Source organism: Budorcas taxicolor, chromosome 5 (genome assembly GCF_023091745.1).
Source record: "Budorcas taxicolor isolate Tak-1 chromosome 5, Takin1.1, whole genome shotgun sequence".
NCBI lineage: Eukaryota > Metazoa > Chordata > Mammalia > Artiodactyla > Bovidae > Budorcas > Budorcas taxicolor.
Window position 1 is genome coordinate 82,736,411 of NC_068914.1, and position 26,791 is coordinate 82,763,201.

The 26,791-nt window shown below is 41.3% G+C and overlaps 1 protein-coding gene across 1 annotated transcript in view; it reads left to right on the top strand.

Annotated features, from left to right (window-relative positions):
• The first annotated feature begins 7,926 nt into the window (after positions 1-7,926).
• Positions 7,927-26,791, top strand: part of PRICKLE1 (prickle planar cell polarity protein 1) — a 110,792-nt gene continuing 91,927 nt past the window's right edge. Inside the window, exon 1 of the mRNA XM_052640606.1 lies at positions 7,927-8,000. The gene's annotated coding sequence lies outside the window, so the exon portion shown is untranslated. The remainder of the gene's footprint in view (positions 8,001-26,791) is intronic.

A 26,791-nucleotide genomic window follows, 5' to 3' on the forward strand; every position in this document is an offset into this window, starting at 1 on the left:
AGACAGCCTTGGACAGACACTGTCTCCACAGCTGTGGGCAGCATTTACAGCAAGATGTGCACAGTTCTTTGCTCTCATCTCATAAAGTTTTATGCAGAGGCAAGAAAAGAGTGTGTCTTTACCTGAAGAGCTCTTTATCAAGAATTTGGGATGGGTTGGGTGGGGAAGAATGAGTTGTTGACTGGTGATTTGAAATGTCTTCAGTATTAAGCTGGTGCTTAATAAATAATAATAAAGAAATTACTAAAAAAAAAAAAAAAAAGACTTTGTACCACGTTGGTTTGCGTAGACAAAGAAAATGACACCATTAGGATAAAAGACCCAGAAGAAACTGAATAGTCCACAATAAAGAATACTTTTTCAGATTAAGTCCAAAATAGCTCTTTCCTAACTTACAGGACTTTGCTTGGAGGCTGGTGTAGAGAAGGGTGGTGTGAGACAATGCCTTATATACCAGAACTGTATAAACTTTCTACCTGCTGAGTCGTTTCTGCATGCCTAGCATTCAATCCTCCCAGCAGCTCTCTGGGGATGGATATTATTATCCTCATTTACAAATGAAGAACCTAAGCACCACTTTAATCCTAACTACATTATCCTAGGCTGCATTTGGGAAGCAGCTGGGCTGAGATTTGAACTCAAATTTCTCTAAAAACAAGTTATCACATGTACCATCCAAAGTAATTTTGGGAGTCCTGGTTGAAGATCAAGTGTTCACCTTTGCAATAGGTCCAAAAGATGCTGTTCAGTGCATTGTCTAAACAGACAGCAATCCCCTTAACTGGCAACTGTGAACACCCTACAGTGCCCAACATGTTTGCTACCAAACAATAGGTGCTCAACAAATGAAACTTTTGTGAGGTCACCACAGAGCTCTAAGTCCTCTGATATCAGACTGATTTATCGATTTATTTCTCATCATAAGAAAGTAGCATCGTCTCCAGTTAATAGGGAGATCCAACTGCACCTTCCATAAATATACTTCCCTTGAGCTGCTCCATACCCAATTCTGCTGGCCACAAGCACCTATGGGTCCATCAGAGAGGATTTTCTCAGGAAGATGCAGCTGCAGGTCAGTGATGCTTTCCTCCACCCCATCCTCCACTGATTCTATTCCACGGTGTCATTCAATTTGTTGGAAAACTACTTTGACTTCAAGGTGTCCATTGAAACAATAGACAGGCACCCACAGATGGAGAGTGGACTCTTTGCCCTTATAAGTACTGATTTTCACAACCTCTATGGGTGGAATAAATCATTTTGTCAGCCTTCTGGACAGTTCTGGAGTTTAGGTAGAAGCTAAAAGGCTACAGCTTAATAGAAGCATTTGTAACCCTGTTAAGATAAACACACACAATTCCAAAAAAAAAAATGCTGAGAAGCAAGACAGCCTAGGTTGTTTTCCCCCAGATTCCCATCAGGTACAAACACCGGGAACAAGTGGAGTTACTTCAAAAGCAACAGTCTTGTTTCCTGAAAGGTCTGTGCTCAGAGGTTTAGAAACTCAGGGGTGAATCTAGAGGTGAGAAAGTTTTCACAGTGCAGGGAGATCTAAATCAGATTTGGAATTGCAGAGCACAGGGCTGTGGCCAAACTTTTCTTAAATTTGTACTATTTCCCCTTCATTTTGTCTTAAATGTTATTGATTTTATATCCTTTTTTCATCAACTCAGAATTTGTTCAGTATTCCCGTATTTTACTCCCAGTTAATATAGAAGAGATTTGGTGCTCCGAAAATTTCTAAAATTGGCTGTTTTGATTTTTCTTAAAGAAATTTAAAAATCCATCGATTAACACACCTCCCTCCCTCACGCATGCACACATCCTCATCTTTCAGGAAGATGTTACAGTGTCCCAGAGGGCTGTAGAAGGGATTGAAAGGTCAGGGAATCCCTAGATTTGCAGAGACACCTGTCAAGTTGGGCTCAGCACCTGCTGTCCGATCCACCGTCTGCAACCCCGGGGGAAACAGTACCCCCGTGGAATGAAACTCCACTGATCTGGAACTGGAACGAGTGAGGGGGGTTAAGGTTCTAAGGCGACACAGATGTCAGGGCAGAACTTTCCAACAAGCTGAGCTCCACTTCATCTGAGAAAATGCGCCTGAGAGCCCAGCCCTGGAGACTGGGCAGACTGAAAACATGGAGTAGCTTGGCCAGTGGAAAAAGATCATCGTGATGAAAGTAGTATTTTGAATACGACTCTAGGTGCGACACGCTAACTTGGCTCAGGCCGGGACTTTGCGACGAGCTGAGGTTTTCACATGCCCTCCTCAGACTCGAGTTTTTATTGAGATGACCAGGGTGGGAGGGGAGGGGAGGCAGAATCTGTGGCTTCTTGCTCGGAGGTGGAGACAGCCCAGCCTGAGGGATTACACGAGATAGGATCGAGTACAATCCGGTCCCCAGCGAGGCGAGGCGCGCCGGAAGGAATCGAAGTAAGAGTTTAATTAACTATCCCGCCCCGACCAAGCCAAAGGAAAAGAACCCCAAATAGGCAACCCCGAAACCGTTTGATCAGAGGAAATTGGGTTTGTCTTTTTTGCTCCTTCACCCTTCCTGTCTTTCCATCCATCAGAATGCTTGGTGTAAAAAAAAAAAAAAAAAAGGCGTGTAATTGGGGGCGGGGCAGAGAAGACCCGACTGCACTTGAGAACCCCGGCTGCGCCCAGGCGAACTTCATCCCGCAGATTGCCGGTACTCAGCTCAGCCCTCCCGCGGCGCCGAGCCGGTCCAACCAGCCCGGCCTCCGCGCGCCCTCGGCCGCCGGAATCCGGCGCCGACCCGCCAGCCTTTCGCAGCGGAGCCGGGGGCGCGTGGGCGCGCGCGGCCCGGATCCCGCGGCGGCTTCCGCGTTCCGCGTTTTCGCTCGCGCCGGGCGGGCGGCCGAGGGCGGGGTGCGCGGCGGCGCGGAGCGGGCTGGGGAGCCGGGCGCACTCCGCCTGCAGCCCCGCGAGCGCCGCCTCCCGCGGCCGCCGCGCCAGACAGCGCGCGCCGGAGCGTGCCCTCCTCGCGCCGCCAGCGCTGACCTCCGCGAGGGGCGCCGCGGCCGCAACGGCCACGTCCCGGGTGCCGGATGGTTTCTGTGCTGCCCGCCTTCGCCCGTCGCTGACACCGCGGAGCGCGGGTCCGCAGAGCCGACGCAGAGTCGACGACCGTCCAGCCGAGTCCCGCTCCCTCTCTGAGGTGAGTGGGCTCTGCAGAGGGGCTGCGGGTGCGGCGGCGGGCGGCTAGCGCCGCGGGGTAAGGGCCGAAAAGGCCCGCGTCACTGCGGGGCATCTGACACTCGGAGTGGTTCGGTGTCGCAGAAGATGCGGGAGATGGGCATAACCGGTTTGTTGGGCTGTGTAGACAGTGAAAGCAGATACTGGGGCTGCGGCACCAGAGGGCTTCAGATAGCCTACCCGCACCGCTCCTGTTGGCTGCAGCACAACCAACTCTTCCTTTGATTCTTTCCTGCGTGGAAACCGTTCAGGGGCCCCAGAGTTGGGGCGCAGGGAGGCCAGGGAGCATTGGTCAGTGTCCGCCGCTTAGGATCGCCTGTCACCTACCGGCGTCCAGAGGCAGGCTGCCGACTCTCCCCTAACGCTCCGGGGAAAGGGTCGATTGCTTTTTTCCTGGGGTGCATCAGCCCCCTACCTCCCGCCCCAGCAGAACTGTTTCTTCGTGTAACACGAATATGGGAAAGAATGGGAGCGTCGACTTCCTTTTAGGCAGAAAAAGTTAAAGAAACTGGGCATGTTAATAATTAGCAGGACCCGGACTCAGGATGCAGCAGAAAGCTGTTAAATTTTCATTGCCCTCTAAGAAAAACAAACGGCATCGCCAGTGACTATTGGCAGTGCCGTGTTATTTTGGGGACTTTGGAGAAATTGTCCACAGATTGTCTTCAGGAGGCTGAAGAAGGAGGTGGGGGTGGGGGAAGGACGGCTGGCACCGCTCTGCGTTCCAGCTTGCCTAAGGAGGGTTCAGAATCACAAGCCAAACACGTTTGGTTGCTGATTTCTTGAAGAGTATGGGAGGCAGAGCGACTGCGGCCCTGAGCAAGGTGAAGAACACGGCATGGGAACTGCCTAAAGGAAAAGAACATGTAAGGATCTTGCCTCTCCCAAGGAATTCAGCTGCATTTGTGCTATAAAAAGCATGCATATATATGTGGCTTTTAGGATGGGTTTTATGGAGAAGAGGTTGTATGTGATGAAATTGTGTGTACCTGCGGTAGTTTGTCTATCTCCCAATTTTAACCAGTACTTCAGAAGGGTGTTTGCTGCTGATGTTACATAATCAATGTGGTTCACTGTCAGATATTTTTTAATGTGTTTTTGGAGTAAAAGGAACTTTCATCTGTTACTTCAGACAAACCCAAGGTGTAGACGGGTGAGGGTTGCTGAATATTTGCCCTGGTCTGGCTCCAGATGTGTGAGCTCAGCTGTTGCCTGTCACTTAGGTGACAACTGGCCTTTTCCCACTAAGCCTTTGCTGTCTCCATTATCCTCAGAGACGTGTTCAGTCGCCTTCTATTATCAGAGTGGACTCTAGCCGCTTGGGAGGCGGTAGCCTTGTTTGACCATTCCCAACAATATGTCTGTTTTCAGACTTTAGGAAGGGGGAAAAAAATCCCATGACAGCAAGATAGATACATTCTGAATTGAGCACCAACTTAATCCAAAGATCCTGCTTTAATCAAGACAGCTCTGGAAGGATGACGCAATATTTGTCAAGCCTTTTTCTCTGGAACAATATTTACTCCCACCAGGGGATTTTAAACTTAAACAGCAGCCATTTATCTTGCTGTCTGGTGGGGCCCGGTTCAGTTTGCCTCCATGTGGTCCCAGCCTAGGTGGCTGGGCCGGGCCTGGGACAGGAATCTGTCATTGTAGCCCAGCTGGAACCTGAAGAAAGCAAAATACAGCACCTGCTGGTACCAGGGAGTTCCTAAATGCCGTCAACTGGCAAGTCAGGAAATACAGAGGAGATGTTTTAAAGCCCTTCCAGAAATGTTTATACAAAGGATTTAAAGGTTAACAATGCATGTGCTCTACATATTAAAACTAAAAGGTGCTAGAAATAAATGGACATTACCCACAGTTGAAAGTTGGCGCACTGCTGATGAACTTGAAAATTTCTGTTTTAATAAACCATGGCTAACGACAGTGACTTCTCATGACTAAGCCTAGGAAGGAAGGAAAGGGAGGGACTTCTGAAGAACCAAAGGACTGGATGGAACATAGGGGGAGCCATATTGATATAAGCAAATGGGTTTTGTAAGTTAATTTTTCCATTCTTAATTTGCTACTAATTTGTGATTTATCACTGAATGACCCTGTTGGTTCACAGGTTTTTAAGGAAAAGTGATGTATTTTACTCATGTGACAGATTCAATCAGTTCTGCCAGTAATACCACTGAACCTTTAAAAGTTTATCATGTTTTTAAAATCAGGGTCTATGGAACCACCATTTGTCTTTCTAATTAAGGAGGTTGTAATGAGTCAGCTTGGGTCACCCAAGTTAAAGTTAATATCAGCTGAATGAAGAAAAGACCCTTATAAGAGTTAATAGCTAAACTATAAAGTTTAGAGTCAGATATAGGTAAAAGTCTGGTTACTCCTAATAACCTCTCCTACGATAACTCTGAAAAGACACAAAAGAAAAGAGGTAACGACTTAAAAATTCTTAAGTCAGAATTTTAAAAAGCTGAAATCTAAGTTTTAAAAAGTGACATTGTGAGATAATTTCTATAGAAGCTTTTATAATTACTTGAAAATCAAACAAAAGGGAGTTGAGTATTATGACTGACTCTTCATAATACTCATGAAACGGAACAGGAATTTTTAAAATGATTCTCCAGTAATTAAGTGTACCTGTTGTAATGGTATATACGTAGTACTTGAGAATGCCCATATTACAGGAAACAATTTTCAGAAAAGATTATTCTGGTTACTGCAGTTAATTTTCTGGTTAAAGTAGTTTATAAAGAGTAAATTTTTCCTTTTAAAGAAGGAAAGTAATTTTAAAAGTCAAAGTGATCCTCATCTGTGCATAAAAATGTTAAAGATGCCAATGGGCTAGGGTAGACGCCTTCCACTTGGGAGAAAAATAGCTCTTTTTTTCCCTCCAGGTTACATAAAATAGTACTAATTGTTTAACTCATTCAAGTGAGAATATTCAGTTTGCTTAAATGCAGGCCTAATTATTTCACAATAAAGAGAGTTAGGAAAGAGAATGAGTTGTGTTTCTAGGTTGGTTGGTTGGTTGGTATTTTGAGGGTTCACTCCTGCTTTGCTGTCTGGTCTCAGAACAAAGCAGTAGTGTGTTGTGCCCTGGTATCTTTAGAAGGTCTCTGTGAGCACGTGAGCTGGGAGAGGAAAGGACAATAGTCCGGGTGCCAAGTCCTGCTTCGATGTTGTTCCTCGAAACCTCAGGTGGCACATGGAGCCAGAGCCAAGTGCCAGGACCCAGCTGGCCCCACTTCTGGATTCTTCCATCTCTGGACACAAGCAAGCATAGCCCCCAGCGCTGCCAGGAACCAGTACCCAACCCTCTGGTCTACTGCCGTGCAGAACTGGAGTCGCAGAAGTTAACTGTGTGTGTGTTGGTGGAGGAACACTTATGAACAGTGGAAAAGGCCTGGCCTGAAATTGCACTGGGATCCGCCTCACTCCCCACTTCCTCCACTCCCCTCTCTCCTGAAGGCGAGATGGTGGGAAGAGACAGGCTTCACAAGTTGGAGCACGCTGATGTCATGACACTCCTGGCACGGAGACACGGCAGAATAATCGGACCCTTTCCCATGTGCCAGAATGACATGGTTTTTCCAAGGACGACTCCTGAGCCAGTGGTCCACTGCTCTGACTATTTCCAGTCCCCTGGGGGATCAAACCTCTCAGAGAGAATGTAAAATCCTTCCTGTGTCTCTGTTTTGTATGCTTGTTTAGACTAAACTCTAAAATGCATTTTGGTTAGTTTTGAAGAGACCTCTGTAGAACAAGAGTGATTGCCCAGCCTGAACTGATTAGACCTTTCCAGATTCATTTCCCTATGAAGAGAGATTTTAAATGTAAAATAAAAATAAAAATGTCAGCAGAGCAGAAGCCAGTGTAAACATTCTAAAACTTAGAGCTGTGAACTAACAAAGCAGCTGTCAGTTACCTGGACTTAACGTTTTGCCTCCTGTCGGTAACTTGGTCCTAAGAGACCCTAAAAGACAACTGACCGATTTGACTGCAGTTGTATTTTTCTCACTGGTAAGTTTGGAGTCAACTCTTGGGAGAGAAGCCTTTTATTTCTAGTGGATTACACTTCAGGGGGAAAAAAAAATGAAGGCTGTGTTATTTCAGTTGTTCAAGTACTGAAGTCATGTACTCCTTTCTAAGAGTTTTGTCCTGACCACTGATTTATAGCACCTACCAGTTTTTGCTTTGTGTACACTTCCCTGTGTTTCCTTCTTGTCTCATTGGGGATCTGGAAAGAAAGAGACGTCGATAATACAGTGAAAATATTGTAGTCAGACGCTGCCAGCAAGGAGACCCCTGGGTGCAGCCTGCTCTCCCTGAGCTGCCCTGCTTTTATCTGCAACGCAGATCCCACGGCTTGCAATTATGGTCTTTGACTTTGGTAACAATTCTGTTTGAAATGTTTCCAATTACACACAATATTGGCGGCATGTAGCAGCTGCATGCCAAAAAGCATTTCCAAGTATGTTCCAAGAATCAGCCTGTGATTGCTTTTAATTTAAATAAAGGCTATTTGGTTTCCTGTGAAGTTTTTTTATAACCACCTTCTCCCCACCAACCCCATTTTTGTCACCTTTAAAAAAAAAAAGTCTGATATAAAGTAGCTACCACTTAATGTGACACAATATTGGCCCTGGTTTTCTAGGATGGCTCTTGGTTTTGCGCAAGCATGAGGACTGTTCAATAAAGAAAAACTTAAAGAAACATTGTACAGCTGTTTGGATTTCCCCAAAGAAGAAAAGAAGGAAAGATTATCTGACCTTGTATTGTAAGTAGCCAATGTTTCGAATTTTTCTGCCTCCTTCTTTACAGATCTGTCACTGTAGTTATCTATTTAGGTCACTGAAGATTCTTTGGTCCAGTGTCTTCCCTTCAGATTCTTCTAGTTTTCTTTTTGTGAACCCATGAACATGTGTTAAAGACACATTAGAAGGGTAGAGAGAGGTCAATAAGAACATTCTTAAAACAGTGGGCTGGTGGGGGAAGGGGGCACAGGAAGAGAACCAGGGAAATAATTTCACCATTCTACAGCAACCAAACCTGCCACATTGCCCCCTCTATGGGCTTGAAATCTCTGAATACTGAAACCTTTTAAAACAGCAGTGGCTTAAATCTTTTAATAGCTACCAGATATACTTGCCTTATTAAATCTGAAAATAAGAAAATATACACTCTCAGGACTTGGAGTGAAGGGATTAGTTACAGGACTGGGAGGTTCTGTTTCTAGGATGGTTTGTTGGCCCATTTGAAACGTAACACCTAGAGCCAGAGGGTGTCCAATAGCTGAGGTGCTAAGATGGTCCCAATTAGGGTGTTTTCACATAGGCCCTTTCAATCCTGGCAAAAGCATCTTATAGAATATAGTGATTCTTTGGGCTGAACAGTAGTTTACTTGCATAAGTGCCAACATCTCTTCTGGCATTTTTGGAAATCTTCCATCATGTAATAAATAGTGCTGTATTTGTAAATGCCATGTTTCAGGTAGCCCTTTTAGAGACAGCTGAAATTAACCCAGGCTGCTAGGGATTGTTAGATCCTGGAGGTTAGGTTACTGCTTGCATCCAGAGTGCTACCACGAATGAATGATGATGGAGGCCTTTGATCAAGCTGGAAGAAGGTGCAAGGTTAGCCTTAGTGTAAGGAGCGCCCACCAACCAACAGTTAGGCTTGTCCTTTCTCCTTGAAAACTCTTTCAATTAAGCAAACCATCTCAGAGGAAATTTATTCAAATCAAGGTAAAAGGAGGTTTATGTTGCTTTACCAGCTGAGCACCCCAGCCTGCCAAATACTTAGCCCACCCTGGCCCATGTGGTTTTGTAGGGACAAAACCTAATATAGTTACTATGGTTGAACTGGAAAGTCTGTTAAAACCTATTTATATATTGGCCAGTTCCTCTGCCCTCATTGCACTGCTGTATTCTGGATACAAACACATATACAACCAGCCCTCTTTCAATCTAATAATAGTAAACTGATTTAGATCATGGTATAGTTTCACCAAAGTCATTTGTACTTCCCTTTTTCTGTCTTTTATCTCAATGATAAGTAAATAATATGATATTCTTCTGAAGAAACTCATAACTTGTTAACTGTAATTGATGTTTTCAGCTCTGTTATTTACATGCTTGAATAATCTAAATTCCGTCATTAGGAACTGGAAAAGACTTAGATGGTGTGGCATTTTGTTTTGCTTCAAAATATCTGCCAAACAATTTAAGGAACTGTTAGATTTTATGTCAGAAGACTCCTTAGTGCTCTAGTGTTGGAATACTTGTTATAATGTGTGTCAAAAGGAGACTGCATTTTAAATTCTTCTGTGACTATGTAATTAAGAAGTATGTTCAGTGCTTGAGATATGCACATGTTACATAATTTTTAGAAAGAGATAAAGTTAGGTCTGAAGTGCATTAGGATATCACAGATGTTTCTTGTAAGAAAATGCATATACTTCATCGGAATTTTGAACTCTTTTCTGGTGCTGAGCTTTGTTCCTCACAAGGGTCATATGAATAATTTCATTGAGTTGCTTCAGTTCTTATTTACACAAGCCTTGAGAAGAGAGCTGAAGTGATAAATAACTTGCCCCCTCACCCAGTTCTGAAATGCCTTAGCCTTTTATGTTTTTGTGAGTATGAAGGGAGGGAATAAAATATACAGAGAAGATGTTTGTGTTTAACTAACTTAATCATATAAGTTCCCTTTGTGGGTCTTCTATAAGCTTAAACAGCTTGTCAGGCTAATGGCCAAAAACATGTCCTCAAGTACTGCCAAACGTGTTAAAAGCAGACCAGGCTTTCTTTATATTGAGGTACTGGAAACATATATTTTTTTAACCTTCTAAATTTTAGAAATAAACCAGAAAAGAAATTACTCTCTTCTTCTCCTTACCCACAAAAACCAAAAGTATTATTCATTGCAGTGCTGAAATGGAAACTGATGGGAATAATGATATTTGTGTGGGAGTGTTTTAAACTGGCTTGACTTGGCTCTTTAAACAGGGAGCAACCAGGTTACCATGGTACTTGATGGGTCTTTATTTTTTATATATTTATGTTGCCTGTACACACTGGCTTTTATACTTTGGTTCAGGAGCTTTTGGAGAAGAAAATGGCAACCTACTCCAGTACTCTTGCCTGGAGAATCCCATGGACGGAGGAGCCTGGTAGGCTACAGTCCACGGGGTCACAGAGTTAAATACGACTGAGCAACTTCACTTCACTTCAGGAGCTTTTGGTCAAGTACTTGTTCAATTCAGTCGCTCAGTTGTGGTCAACTCTTTGCGACCCCATGGACTACAGCACGCCAGGCTTCCCTGTCCATCACCAGTCCCCAGAGATTGGTCAAACTCATGTCAGTCAAGTCAGTGATGCCATCCGGCCATCTCATCATCTGTTGTCCCCTTCTCCCCCTGCCTTCAATCTTTCCCAGCATCAGGGTCTTTTCCAGAGAGTCAGTTCTTCACATCAGGTGGCCAAAGTATTGGAGTTTCAGCTTCAGCATCAGTCCTTCCAATGAATATTCAGGGCTGATTTCCTTTAGAATGGGCTGGTTGGATCTCAAGAGTCTTCTCCAACACCTCAGTTCAAATGTACAGTACTTGGACATTTATCCTGATTTCTTCTTGAGTGGAGATTCAGGAACAGACAGTGGTGATGTGGTATAATAGTGCAGAAGTTTTTTTACCTTCATTTTTTAATATCAGAAAATTTGGACTGTGGTACAATAGCTGGATGATTTCTAGTCAGCCCACTCAGCCTCTCTGGGCCTCAGTTTCCTCATATGTAGAGTAAGGGACTTAGTCCAGGTCAGTGCATGTTAACCGTAGATGTGAACCATAAACACCTGTGGAGCAAATGCACAGAGGTTTTTTAAGGGAGGAGTGGGTTTGGGGTGGGGTTTTGCACATTTAACTTGAAAAAGCTCCTCAAGTAATTTGATGCCCAGCTGTGGTTGAGAACCACTAAATTAGATGATCTCTAAGATTTCCTTCCAGTTCTAAAATTTTATGTTCCTAATCCTACTGGACTGAACGTTTTTCCTTCCTTCCTTTCTCTTTTGTTCATTTGTTCATTCATTCGTAACAGCTATGTTCATTCCTAATGTCACTGTCAAAATGTAGACATTTTAACCCAGTTCCAGGAAGATCTATGTTCTGCTCCTGTGAGTAGATGGTAATTGATGTAAGGGGGGAACCATATTAGTTCCCCATTGCATACCCAATGCCTAACACAGTGCCTGGCACATAGCAGACACTCGACAGCTACAGAGAGCCCCCAAAAGTCAGGAAACTTAGAAAATGTGATGTTAGTGATTTTAAAATAATATGGTCATTATTCTGTAGTGTACACAGTAGTATAATGTACACATTAAACTTATATAATGTTAAAAGCCAGTGTTACCTCAATAAAAGATAAATTTAAATGAAACAATATGCCCAATATTATGCCCAAATAATATGGGCATATAATATGCCAAGTCAAATAATATGCCCAATCTGTTTTTATCAACCTCCAAATACCTTTCAGGTAAAGTGTCTCCAAATTTAAAGCAATGGAGATAATTGTTCCTCTGAAAAATAGCATAATAAATACATTATTTCCCTTATGTTTCCAGACTTTGGGGATACTCTGTAGCGTACTGATTATATTTTTCCCAGATTAGCAGTTGGTCTCATTGCTTTAAATGTGGAGGTGCTTCACCTTGAAAAGGTATCTGGAAGCTGACAAAAAAAGATACCAAGCATATTACTTGAGAGTGTGATTAATGCATTATGTAAAACAGTTTATCCTGTCAAAACCATGGTTTGCCTGTTTCCTGATCTCTTGGACTCCTCCTTGAATGAATGATTTTCCAGTTTTCTGCCTTCACCTGTGTGTGTCAGTTTAAGTATAACACAATCAAATCACTATAAACTTTTCATAGTTTATATGACAAATTTAAAACCTTATTATAATTTGAAGTCTTATTTTAAAATATTTTAGATTACAGAGGTAAAAATTTTTAAATAGATTGCTAATTACTGTTATTTTATAGCCAGCAATTATGTTGTATCCTTTTACAGACATGATTCCACATCATTTATTTCTTAATCTATAAACTGCTTTAAAACTGTCCATATCCACAGCATGTGTATACATATATATGTATATGTACACACATGTATATATTGTTTTAGATCAGATAAATCAGAAATCTCAATAAAATATGAGACTCACATTCAGTTTTTCTCATAATGACTGTGATGCATCTGAAAGTTTTGCTATCAAGCAGGGGAAAATTCTTGGTTGCATAGTTTTGTGGTAATGGATTAAATGAGTTTGTTGCCCATTTTGTTTCTTTGCTCTTTTCTTCAGTCTACAAAAAAATGGGTTATTTCCTATCATTATGCATTATTACCATTACTGTAGAACATAGATTAAAAAGAACTTAAACCAATCAGTTGGGGCTTCACAGGAGGCACTAGTAGTAAAGACCCTGCCTGCCAATGCAGGAGACATAAGAGACACAGGTTCGATTCCTGGGTCGGGAAGATTCCCTGGAGCGGGCATGGCAACTCACTCTCGTATTCTTGCCTGGACAATCCAATGGACAGAGGAGCTTGGTGGGCTACAGTCCATCCATAGGGTCACAAAGCGTCAAACAGGACTGAAGTGACTTAGCGCACACGCAAGCAAGTCTATCGGTATAATTGCTGATCACATTTACTTAGTAGGAACAAAAGGAGACATTTGATCCTTACCTTGTTTATTGATTTTGTTGTTGCTGCTGTTTGTCACTGTTCTTGAGGGGAGGGAGGGTATTGTTTTGTTATTCATTAAAAGAACTTTAAAAATTGACCTTTCTAAAACCTGGATAACTGTCCAGTTTCCTTTGAATTTTCTCACTGTGAAAGCATGGCCAGTAACAAAATCAGCTAGTGTCAGCTCTTTTTCTCTACTGTACGCCCATTGACAAATCAACTAATCAGGGCCTCAGAGTAGACGTTGACACCTGCGTTATCTGCTTGGGTTGTTTGTACAACTTAACTGGAAAATTCTCTTAGTATGTGAAGAGATACTACCGTTAAGGTATTTGAGTTAGGTAAAAGATTAAGTAGTCACTAAACAGGGTTTCAGGATCATTGCAGATAAATTGAGGGCTGGTTCAAAGTGTTGTATAAGCCTTATTATTTGTAGGTTTCACTTTCCAGAAGTTTCACAGCTTATCTCCTTGTTTGTTCTGGACTTCAAGCTAGTATAAAAGTACATGTGTAGGGTTTTTCCAGGTGGCATCATGGGTCATTCCATCATTTCAGGTCTCAACTTAAGAAGTCATCTGATACTGGGAAGGCCTTTCCTGTTCACCCTACATGAAATAGCAGAGTCCCCACCACCCCCAGCCACTCTGGAAACCCCTTAACCTGCTTCACTTTTCTCCATAGCCCTTGTCACTTCTGGCAGATATTTCCTTATTATAGCTGTTCCAAAAAGAAATCTCTGTGCTGTCTGGCCTGTGGCTTTACCCGCAATCTTAAGAGTGCAGCCTGGCACATAGTCGGTACTTAATAAAATACCTGCAGAATGAATGACTGAAAATATTTAAGGAGCTTCAGATTCGAGCATCCCCTCCCCAGTCTAATAATATGTATACTAATATATATAAGCAAGTTAGAGTGTTTACTCTTATCCTCTTTCTTAATATAGGACCATAAAGTTAGCAAATGGTCACCCTTGTTTTAAAGGGTAGGCATTTGGGGATCATTTTAATGTGAAATATAAAGGAAAAACAGAAACCAAGATTTCTTGGTTAATTAATTTGTTAATGTGATAAAGGAAAAACAGAAACCAAGATAAAGGAAAAACAGAAAATAAGTTGAAAATTTCCAGAACTGAGTCTTTTGTGGGGGGTGGTTATTTTATTTATTTTTTTGGCAGGGGGCAGTTGGCAACTACAGTGGAGTTTCTGAGCTGTTTCCTTCCTTATCCGAATAAAGCCAGAGAAATGTGATGGAGTATGAGGAAAGAGACTGATCAAATACCCCTTCTCCCTTCTCTCCATCACAAAGTGATCAATGATATGTAAGCACATAGCAAGCCAATGCCATATTACTAGAAACAAGAGGAAATATTGGTAACAAGGAAGCTGTATGACATCCCCCTTCATAATGCTTCTCTGTAACCTTAAAACAAAAGTAGAGGCAGTATCTGCAGACAGACTTGTGCTGTTGCCTCCTATGTTCAAATAAGGGTGATGGACCATCTTTCACTCAAGAAATCCTGACTTAAATTCCAGAGGTGAAAAGCTAATCCTCTTAAGTGATTTCAGCCAGCTTAGTAGGAAACATAGCTGCTCGAAATTATTATTTTAATGTCTCAGGTTCCAGGGCTAAATTGGCAGTGAGTCAGCTTTCCTATTAAGGCACTGTGCCAACTTATTTGTCCAGAAATTATCCTGTTTTAACTTGGGGGTTCTTTCCTGCTAATAAGGCTAATACCTCTGAAGTACACAAAGCACTTTCAGATTCATCTCATTTACTTTCATTGCATCTTTGCATAGAGGTCTAACCAAGGTTATCCTCAATTTATTGATGAAGAAGCTGCCTTTCAGTTCAAGATGCGCCTTTCTAGGGAGTTTGGTTTGGATTTTTAGAAAGAAACAAACAAAAGAAAGAGGAAAAATGAGCAAGCAGTTATAATCTGTCTAAAATTGTTTGACAATGTTTTATTGTTTTGTAAATCTTTCTGTGTATATATTGTTCTACATTAAATGCTTTGAGATAACTAGAGCCTCTACTACTGCTAACTTGCATGTAATCTTGGACAGGTCACTTAATTTTCTGGACTTCTTACCTATGCTATGCCTCAGTTTCCTGAATGATAAAGTGAGAGGCCTGATGACCTTTTAGGCTCAAAATTTTCTTGATTCTAAAACATTGGGTTGGGAGGCTGTAACTTTAGGGGAGTGGTTCATAGATAAGGGTTGAGGGGCTTCCCTGGTGATCCAGTGGTTAAGAATCCACTTTGCAGTGCCGGGGACATGGGTTTGGTCCCTGGTCGGGGAACTAGCATCCCATGTGCCTCTGAGCAAGTAAGCGCATGCACCGCAGCTAGAGAGCTGGTGTCCTGCAACTGCTGAAGCCCAGGTGCCACAACTAGAGGGAGTCTGTGCAGAAGATCCCGTGCGATGCAGTGAAGAGCCCACATGCCGAAACTAAGACCCGCTGCAGCCAGATAAATGAATAGGAGCTGATAGTACTATTATTAATTGTCAGCATTACCTAAATCCCTGATTAGAAGTATTTTAGCAGTCTACTCAAAATTATTCATGTTAACCAGGTGCATCTTTTAAAGATGGTCTTTTTATTCATATTACAGTGCAGCTATTTCAAAATTCAACAGTAGCTGTATTTTTAAAGACCTAAGAGAATGTCCGGTTTGGTTTCCCCTTACCAAAAGTCTGGTTTAATAGGTTACACTGTAATTTAATATGAGGAACTTAAAATGCCTTAATATTCAGAGCAAATTATTAATCTGATGTAGTTACAGCAATGGCATACTTATATGCACACTGAAAGTTACAAATGTGAGCACTGTGTTTATAAATGGGAAATGTGGAAAATGTATAAAGGAGAACTCAAAAGCAGTATGTTCACTTACTTATGTAATCACATAGTGATTATATTTTGTTAAAATGTTCATTGACCAAATTGGAATTAATTGGGGGAAGTTTGAAGAGGGTTTGCTGGAAAATAAGAGTAGCCCAGGATCCATTTTAGTTGCATTCCTAATATTTTTTAAACCATAATAAAATTCTTATCTCCCGACTCTCCCAGTAAAAGCTGGTGTAAATATGCAGTCAGTGGTGAAACTCTTTCTGTATTAATCTTAATATACATTGGCCTGTGTCACCATACGTACTGCCCTGGCTAGTCCATTTTTATAGCACTGTGATTAATTAAATCACTGATTTTTAAGCAAATTCTCAGGCTCTTGGATCTTACTCACATCCTAATTAGGCTGAGGTTACAGACAGCCCACCAGGAGGCAGGGTACCACTTATATTGTATCTCTGAAGATGGAGTTTGTGAGTTGTTGGGATGAACACAGCAATGAGCCATGGCCCAGATCCCAGCAGATTCACAAGTGACTGTTAAGTGCTGTTCCAATAAGAAGGCCTATAGAAATGTGACATTAATAATCACCAGTTTGAATCTGGGTCACTTCAGCCATGACTCAAAGATCAAACACTATCAGCTGGTAATGAGTGTGTGAAAGTGCTGCAGGAAAGTGTTCCATCTCTTAATGACACCTTTGTAGGCCTTCTCAGGAGACAGCTAAAGGGAGGGATAGAAATAAAGTCGCATCTGCTCCTTGGTCTGGAGGCCAGCCCTCCAGGTTACAATTGACACACTTTTGCAAAGATGTTTTCTGAACAGTTCACAGTAGTTTGTTGTTCCAGCTTCTTAAATGGATATGTAGAACCTTTCATCTTCTGCCTCTTTTCCTGGCCATTTATTCACTTCAAAGTGATGTAGCTGTTTTGAATATTCTCCACTGCCTTTTCGCTCCTCTGAAGAGTAAGAAACAATTTCACTTACAAATTCACGTTAACCGTTTAATGTGAAAGTTTCCATTTTGTTTCAGTTTAGGGGCATCATTTTCACTTGAGCATACCTTCATTGAGCCCTGTGCTTTGTCAGGCACTGTGTTAGGCTCTGGGACTACAGACATCAATTGAGGATAGTTCCTGCCTTTAAAAAGCTCACCATTTTATAGAGAAGGAAGGCATTGGAGCACTTGTGAAATACTGTGGTGGAGGCACGGATACAGAAATGTGCTAGATATAGTAGTGACACAAAGCCAAAAGTAGGAGTCGTTTGTTCTGTATGACTTTTTAAGGAAGGCTCCAGGGACGAAGAGAGAGTTGAGTTGGGTCTTGATGACCGAACAATGACTCGTTTTAGGCAGAAAGCAAAATTTGTGCAAAAGCAGGAAACAAGACAAGCATGATGCTTAGTGAATTACAAATCTTTATATTTGGCTCTAAGATTAATTATGCAGTGGACTTATTGCCACCTTTTTAACACCTCAGTTTCAATCAGAAAATAAGAGATGAATTTTGACAACTTGAATTGTAACCCTGTGTTTCTTCTCTGTAATTGACTTCTGAATCAGAGCTCGCTCTTCTCCTCCTTAAATGTTGCATTAGCCTGGCCAACCCACCAGGTATTTATTTACACTTGTGTCTTTTCATTGTTATGTTGGTACAATCTAAATTTATTTACTCTTCAGTTTCACTGCCAAGTTTCAATTTTAGCCTCAAGTGTTTAGACAACATTATATAATAAGTGTTACACTTTTATGACATTTGCTTTAGTACTGTAAGAGCTTTCCATGAAAGCTAATGGTTGAGAAAAAAAGAAGCCTGAATGTCACCAAGTGGCCTCCAGATGTGTTTTATTGTGTTGGTATCTCTGTTTTGTTCTCATGAAAACTTTTTTTAAGTTTAAAAAACCTTACCAAGCAGAAAAAGCAGACAATAGACTTGTAGGAGATGAACTGTTTTCATTTCCTGATTGTTATTTCTTGATCTCCTGTTTCAAAAGCTATGATTCAGCTGAAAAAAATCTGTAACAATATAATTTGGAGTACTGTACTGTTTAAAAGCAAGTCATGTTATGTTTGTTTTTCAAAGATAAGTCCACTCCTTAGGTTGGAAGGCTCTCTGTGTTTCAATATGTTGTTCTTAAGTGTGGTGAGATGAAGATGTGGTTTAACATCTTTCAGAATTTCTTCCATCTAATTGTTCACTGAGCAATCAGTTTGTTTTCAGGCAGTCTGGCATGTAATAAATATTTTGTAGCATATGGGGCTGAACGTGCCCATTGTAAAATGTTCTATAAGCTTTAATTTTCACAACAACCAGATACACTCTACTTTATTGATGAGAAGTCCACAGACAGTGGAGTTCAGAACGTTGCCCAGATTCATTGAGCAAAGTGGTTGACAAACTTTTTGGATAGCTGAACACTGTTCTCAAACACAAGGTTATCCGGAACTCCAGCCTATCAAGTAGGAACTGCTCTTGTTGAGAGGAAAAAAGGGAGTTTGTGATAGGGCTTCCAGATTTATCAAAATAAAAAAGCCACGCAACATGCTTGGTGAATTTGAATTCCAGATAAACAATTGAGAATTTTTTTTATGTTGCCTCACAGACTGTGAGAGAACAGACTGTGGTTTTGCCAAGAGGGAGGGGGTGGGTGAAGGAAGGATGAGAATTTGGGATTAGCAGAGGTAAACTGTTATATATAGGATGGATAATCAACAAGGTCCTACGAACTATATTCAATATCCTGTGATAAACCATAATGGAAAATAATATTTTAAAAAAAGAATGTAAAAAAATAATTTTTAGTGTAAGTGCATCTCAAATATTGCATGTCCCTAAAAAGAAGAAATGATTGGTAGTTTGTCTGAAATTCAGTTTTAACCATGCATCCTGTATTTTACCTGACAACTCGAAGTTCCTATTTCTAGCTCCACCCTTTCAATGCCCCTGTGTCCTCAGCCAGGTGAGAGTCCTGGCTCCTTGCACACACTTTAGGAAGAAATAGAAGGGACAGAAGAAATGTGTACAAATGCTCCAAGAGAATTAATAATACATTTTTCTTCTCAGTCCAATTTAGGAAGTATTATCACTTCCTTGGCTTTGCTAGAGAATTTACATGACCATGTAGCCACTGCTACACAAAATGAGTGAAAGTTACTCAGTTGTGTCCAACTCTTTGCAACCCCACAGACTGTAGCCCACGAGGCTCCTCTGTCCATGGGATTTTCCAGGCCAGAATACTGGAGTGGGTGCTACCTTCACCCACTCATTCCCTTCTCCAGGAGATCTTCCCAACCCAGGGGTCAAACCCAGGTCTTCTGCTTTGCAGGTTGGATTCTTTTCCACGTGAGCCACCAGTTGTAAAGAAGTATTGCCTTTGCTTTGCCTTTCTTGTTTTTTAGGGTAAAATACTCAAGTCTCCCAGTCTTTGGAAACAATGTTTGTCAAGTCAGATATTTGTAGAAGTCAGCAGTTTAAGAAGCAGCAGAACTGATGGTAAATCAGAATTTCAGGTTGACCAAATAGAGTCCACACATAAGGAAAAGAAGGGATGGGGGCTTGTGAGTCTGATTCTAAGGCAGCCCCATAAGCGAGCAGTACCTGGCATGGGCCCTTCCTTGGCTTTTGATCTAGTGGACATGTACATGTTTTAGTGGTCCTGGCTTGAGGATATTACCTGTTAACGTAATTCAGTTATTTTGCTCCAATATTTTAAACCAGCCCTCAGATTATTACTCTCATTTTTCAAGCTGACTCCTTTGTGGAATATTCTTATGTATTCAGCCATTTATATTTCTCAGTGTAACTGAGTAGAGTCTCATTAGTGATCAGAAGCCACTAAATTTCTTTAGGATGAAACAATCCTTTAATGCTCGAGGGACTCCCTGGATTAACTAATGAGAAATCTTTTAAAAATATACAAAAAACTAAGGACCTTTTCCCAGCCCTGTGGGTCCCCAAGTGCTTTGGATTTGAAGCCCTGCACGGGTGGCCTTCTAACTCTAGTGACACTTTTGTATCAGTAAAATATTGCTAAGTCACTTCAGTAGTGTCCAACTCTGTGCAAACCTATAGACAGCAGCCCACCAGGCTCCCCCGTCCCTGGGATTCTCCAGGCAAGAACACTGGAGTGGGTTGCCATTTCCTTCTCCAATGCATGAAAGCGAAAGGTGAAAGTGAAGTCACTCAGTCATGTCCGACTTAGTGACCCCATGGACTGCAGCCTACCAGGCTCCTCCATCCATGGGATTTTCCAGGCAAGAGTACTGGAGTGGGGTGCCATTGCCTTCTCCGAGTGAAATATTAGTAATGGTTTATTCCTTGGTGGGTAGATTAAGAATGGATATGATTTTGTGTCCCCTTTTCATTTTTTTCATAATTTGTGCTGTAGGTGTGTTACTTTTTAAATAAGGAGAATGAGTATGGTTGATATATTTTAAATATTTTGTGGAGGGGAACGCCAATAACTATTTCTGTGTTTAAATGTTCTAAAGTATAGATGAAGACCATCTGGTATGTAGTTTTTATTTGCAAATACTTATGTATCTTTGAGAGGCTTCCCAAGTGGTGCTGGTGGTAAAGAACCTGTCTGTCATGTAGGAGACATAACAGACATGGGTTTGATTCCTCAGTCGGGAAGATCCCTTGGAGGAGGGCATGGCAACCCACTCCAGAGAATCCCATGGACAAAGGAGCCTGGTGGGCTACAGTCCATAAGGTTGCAAAGAGTTGGACACAACTGAAGCAACTTAGCATGCATATATCTTTGAAGGTTAATTATAATATGAAATCTACCCAGATTGTTCACACTTAAAATTTATCTCTCATTCATCCATCTGTTTTATTCATTCAGCATATACTTACTGAAGAAACAGAGACATATTCCTAAACAATATAAGAAAGGGGGTCATTAATAGAAACAAAAGGAAAGACAGATCCAAAGATGTGACCTATCCACTCCATCCTTCAGGGCTCTGCGATGTGGAGGTCTGGGCTGGGGAATGCACTCATTCCCCAGGAAGGAAACATGCTTGCCCTCAGTTAGCAAATGAGCCCTCTGATGCAGAGTGAGCAAAAGTGACTTTCACATCAGACCCAGGTCACCCAGATACTGCTGGGGGTTCACTGTCTTGGACCGTAAAAACAAACAAAAGCTCCCATCCCAGGAGCTGGGTCTGAAAAGCCACCAGAACCCCTGCTTGTTTCCAAACACAAGGCCTGAGACTCTGGCATTCCTCTGATTCTCACCACTGGCTTTAGCTACAGACTTGGTTTGTACTGGACGGTTTCACACCCCACCCCACCAAGCTGATTCCAGGGATTTTGTTTTTGATCAACTATATAAGTTACAGGGACATTTTCTTTTTCCTATCAGCTTCTTTTTGAACTCTTGAAAAAGGAAATAGCCTCTTCATAAAATTCCCTTTTACTGGTCTTTTTTGTTGACTTTGAAACTCATACCAAGTTTATAAGATGGAGAAACCTAAAATTTTTGTATTTCTTTCTTTTCTAATATTGACATGTGCAAAAAATTACCTATTCGTGATGTTTATACTTACTTTCACATTTCAAATAGGCTACATTTTGCTGTACATTTTTCAGTGGCTAGATGAAGGTAGAATTTGACAGGTGATTTGAGGGGATTTGCTTGATAAACCTAGGAAATTAAAGAGTTTATATTTCCTAAGACAGCTTTGGGGATTAAGGTTAAATTCATACAGACTATTTGCATATTACATTAAATTAGTTATTGTTGACCCTAACATGTAAATGCTTGTGAAAATAATCTCCCCAATATATAAAATAGTTGCTTCAAAATAAAGCTAAATATTTTCTTCTTTGTTTTGACTATATATTTTAAAGTTTATATAATACTTTTCAAAAAATCACTGAATATGGAACTTAACTTATTAAGATTGCACATTTGTATTTGGAAAGCTACTGAAATAAATATAAAGGGACTTCTTTTAAAGATTTATTTTACTTATGAGTAAACTAGATGTTTTCTAGATAAACATGGGTGCCATTCATAACTGCTTAATTATAATTCTGTGAACTGTTGAAATCAAATCAGTGTCTTGATCAGTTGAGCTGTCAGATGGAATTTTATCAAAAACCCATATACTTCATTCATACTTTAGGACTCCAGTGAATTCTGTCACAAAAAAATCACCTCCTACCCCATCTGGAAGGCAGCCATTTCAACGTGGAATATGACAATTGTTTAACAATGCATAGTAAAACAAATAATCTATGACTCACAGAAGGAACTGTATCCAATTGAAACTTCCAGGGTAATGCAGGTAGGTGGACATAACCACCCAGGTGTCTTGAAACCATCCCAGTTCCAATTGGCTAATGAGCTCATAAAGCTGAGATCGCTTTGCTGTGTCTCCCTGACTAGTTTGCTTGTCCATTAGCGTGATTCCAGCTAACATCATGCTGGGACATTGATTTCATATTGATTCACAAAGGAATACTTTGGGTCACGCAGCGACTGTCTAGTCTACAGCAGGTGTTTCTGTGGAACTCTGATTTCAGAATCTGTGCTGTTCAGCTGCTGACATAATCTTTCAGCTGTACCGGCCAGAGCAGAGTTTCACACAGAGCAGTAGTGCCACACTACTCATGTTAAATATGAACCTTGGTGGGGTTACATGTTTCCATCATCGATCCATCTGCTCTAGGGATTACATCACCACAAAAGAGTTCATTTGTCTTGTTTTGAGGGTCATGTCTGATTGCATAGGTCAGCAAAGAATAATAGATGACTGTTTTTTACTTTGCTTCATGTCTGGGCCTCACTTTTTCTCTACGGCTCCCAAGCAGGACAATAAGTTTCTGCACAGCTGGTACCATAAGAATGACATCCAAGCTGGAAAAGGTGACTGCTGTCTATTGAAAACCTGAGTTAACCAGTCTGGAAAGTTAAATATAGACCCTCTCTAAACTGACTCGATCACAGAGAATTCTGCATCCAGTAGGGAGAAAGGAGGCACTAGATGGCAGTCTTAAACAAACTTGAAATGATGTTTCCTCTCTTAAATGCATTACCTGAAAGCAGTCACTTTTGTTCCAAATGAACGTGCAAATCCAGGGGCATTATAAAGTTTAATATCCCACTGTAAAATTTTGCTTTTGATATGGAAAAGTATTCCATATATAAATCTTGCTCAATCTACAGGTTAGTTATCCCAATAAACTCATTGGGATTGACAGTATCATAGCTGAAAATGCATTTGTTCACCTACCTTGCTGGACGTGATAGCTTACCTCGGTCTACCCTAAATATGCTCAGAGCACTTACATTAGTTTGTTGTTGATGTTGATGTTGTTCAATTGCTAAGTTGTGTCCGACTCTGTGTGACCCCACGGACTGCAGCACGCCAGGCTCCTTTGTCCTCCACTATCTCCCTGAGTTTGCTCAAACATGTCCATTGGCTAGATGATGCTATCTAACCACCTCATCCTCTGCTGCCCCCTTCCCCTTTTGCTTTCAATCCTTCCCAGTGTTAGGGTCTTTCCCAGTGATTCCTCTCTTCACATCAGGTGGCCAAAGTATCAGAACTTCAGCTTCAGCATCAGTCCTTTTAGTAAATATTTAGGTTTGATTTCCTTTAGGACTGACTGGTTTGATCTCCTCACTGTCCAAGGGACTCTCAAGAGTCCTCTAGCACCGCAATTTGAAAGCATCAGTTCTTCAGCACTCATCCTTCATTATGGACCAACTCACATCCATACATGATTGCTTATAAACCATAGCTTTCACTATATGAACCTTTATCAGCAAAGTGATTTCTCTGTTTTTTAATACGCAGTCTAGGTTTATCATAGCTTTCCTTCCAAGTGTCTTTTAATTTCATGGCTGCAGTCACTGTCTGAAGTGATTTTGGAGCCCAAGCAAATAAAATCTCTCACTGCTTTCATTTTTCCCCTTCTGTTTGCAGTGAAGTAATGGGACCGAATGCCATGAGCATTACAATAGTTTTGAAAATGCACACAGTAGAGTAAAATTGCTTCCCTAAGCTAAGATGAGCTTTTTGAAAATACTACTTAACTGTCATTTCACTTTTTCTGTAAGTATATTTTCCACCTTACCCTGTTGTAAGGTTAGTAGTATTAGGTTGATGGAAAAACAATAGCAGTTTCTGACCCTGAGTTTTAAATCATTATAACTAGGCTCAAACACATCTTTATTAATCAAAATAGGAACCATTACAATCAATACATTTTTCCCAACAAGAAATAAGTTTATTTATTTCTGTAGCATAAAAATCCGTGCTTCAGAATTGAACAAACTCTTGGAAAGCGTTTTCTACATACTGCTGATTGTGGAAGGCTTTTTCTTGCAAAAAGTTGTCAAGAAGCTTGAAAAAGTGGTAGCCAGTTGGCAAGAGGTCAGATGAATATGGTGGATAACGCAAAACATTATGTGCAGTCACACATTATCGTGGAGAATAATTGGGCCTTTTCTGTTGACCAGTGCTGGCTGCAGGCCCTGCAGTTTTCCATGCATCTCATCAATTTGCTGAGCATACTTCTCAGATGTAATGGTTTTGCCAGAATTCAGAAAGCTGTAGTGGATCAGATGGGCAGCAGATCACCTGTGGCCATGACCTTTTTTTGGTTTAAGTTTGGCTTTGGAAAGTGCTTTGGAGCTTCTTCTCTGTCCAACCACTGACCTGGTCATTACTGGTTCTCATATAAAATCCACTTTTCATCACACATCACAATCTGATCAAGAAATGGTTCGTGGTTGTTGCATAGAATAAGAGAAGACAGCACTTCAAAATGACTATTTTTTTGATTTGTGGTCAGCTCATGAGGTACCCACTTATCAAGCTTTTTCACTTTTCCAATTTGTTTCAAATGCCAAATGACAGTAGAATGGTTGGCATTTGACTTCTTGGGCAACTTCTTGCGTAGTTGTAAGAGGACCAGCTTTGATGATGCTCTCAGATGGTTGTTGTCAGCTTCCGATGGCCAGCCACTATGCTCCTCATCTTCAGGGCTCTCATCTCCTTTGCAAAACTTCTTGAGCCACCGCTGTACTGTGCGCACATTAGCAGTTCCTGGGCCAGATGTGGTGTTCATGTTGCAAGTTGTCTTCCCTGCTTTATGACCCATTTTGAACTCAAATAAGTTTGCTCAAGTTTGCTTTTTGTCTAACATCATTTCCATAGTCTAAAATACATATAAAATAAACAGCAATTAATGATTCATTAGCAAGAAACATAAAGCAAGAAATTCACATTAAAATGATGTATAGCATAACCACATTTAAGAATGTATTCCAGTATCAAATGGTAAAGTTCAACAGTGCAAACTGCAATTACTTTTGCACCAACCTAATATTTATACTGTGTGATTTTCATTGTTTAAGATAATACCAAAAAAATATTTCCATGTTCCAAGGTATAGTGAAAATTATGCTATACTTATTAGCAAACTTTACACAGATCTGAAGGACAGTTTCTGTGTTTATACTGGGCCAGATTGCATTCACAGTGAATACAACTGATTAAGCTCCAAAGATCCACACATCAAGTATTATTAGAAATTGCCATCACTGGGCTATAAGGTTGGAGGTGAAGCTTCGCAGGGGCTGTAGTGAGTTTCTTTTTGTGCTATTCCTTGTGTAGATGTGTGTGTGTGTGTGTGTGTGTGTGTATTTAAAGAGGAATGTGTATCCCACCTAAAGACTATAACACTTAAACTTCTCACCTTTCTGTCTTGGATAATGATGCCATTAGAAGTTAATTGTCTGTTATGAGGTGAAGAAAAGTGTGATTAAAAATAGTTGAAGTATTTTTTTTTTAATAAAAATATCCCCAAGTGTTTCTCCTTGGGAACTACCCCAGAAAGAGTCTGGCAAGACTGAAAATTTTTATACCAGATTGTCTTCTAATAGCTTTTGTAAAATAGGCACACAAAGTACAATTCCATTCAGAAGGGGTCAGTTTAGACCAGGGGCCCCCAACCCCCACAGACCAGTACCGGCTGATGGTTGGTCAGGAACCAGGCTGCACAGCAGGAGGTGAGTGGCCAAGGAGTGAGTGAAACTCCATTGGTGTTTACAGCTGCTCCCCACTGGTCACATTACCACCTGAGCTCCGCCTCCTGTCAAATCAGCAGCGGCATTAGATTCTCATAGGAGCGTGAACCCTACTGTGAACTGCACATGCAAGGGATGTATGTTGCTGACTCCTTAGGACAGTTATTCCAAAACCATCCCTCCCCCTCTCTGTCCTTGGAAAAATTTTTTTCATGAAACTGGCCCCCGGTGTCAAAACAGTTGGAGACTGCTGGTTTAGACTTTTGGGAGACGTTGTTGTTGTTCAGGCACTAAGTCATGTCCGACTCTTTGTGACCCCATGGACTGCAGCATGCCAGACTTCTGTGTCCATCACTATCTCCCTGAGCTTGCTCAAACTCATGTCCACTGAGTCAGTGATGCCACCCAACCATCTCATCCTATGTTGCCCCCTTCTCCTCTTGCCCTCAATTTTTCCCAGCATCAGGGTCTTTTCCAGTGAGTCCACTCTGCATCAGATGGCCAAAGTATTGAATCTTCAGCTTTAGCATCAGTTCTTCCAGTGAATATTCAGGGCTGATTTCCTTTAGGATTCACTGGTTTGACCTCCTTGCTGTCCAAGGGACTCTCAAGAGTCTTCCCCAGCACCACAGTTCAAAAGTGTCAGTTCAATGCTCAGCCTTCTTTATGGTCCAACTCTCACATCCATACATGACTACTGGGAAAACCATAGCTTTGAGTACATGGACCTTGGTCAGCAGAGTGATGTCTCTGCTTTTTAAAACACTGTCTAGGTTTGACATAGCTAACATAGCTATTCTTCCAGGAAGCAAGTGTCTTTTAATTTCATAACTGCAGTCACCATTCGCATTACAGATTATTAAAAAGTCTTTCTTGCACTTAATAGAATGTCTAACACAGAATATGTATTCCATACA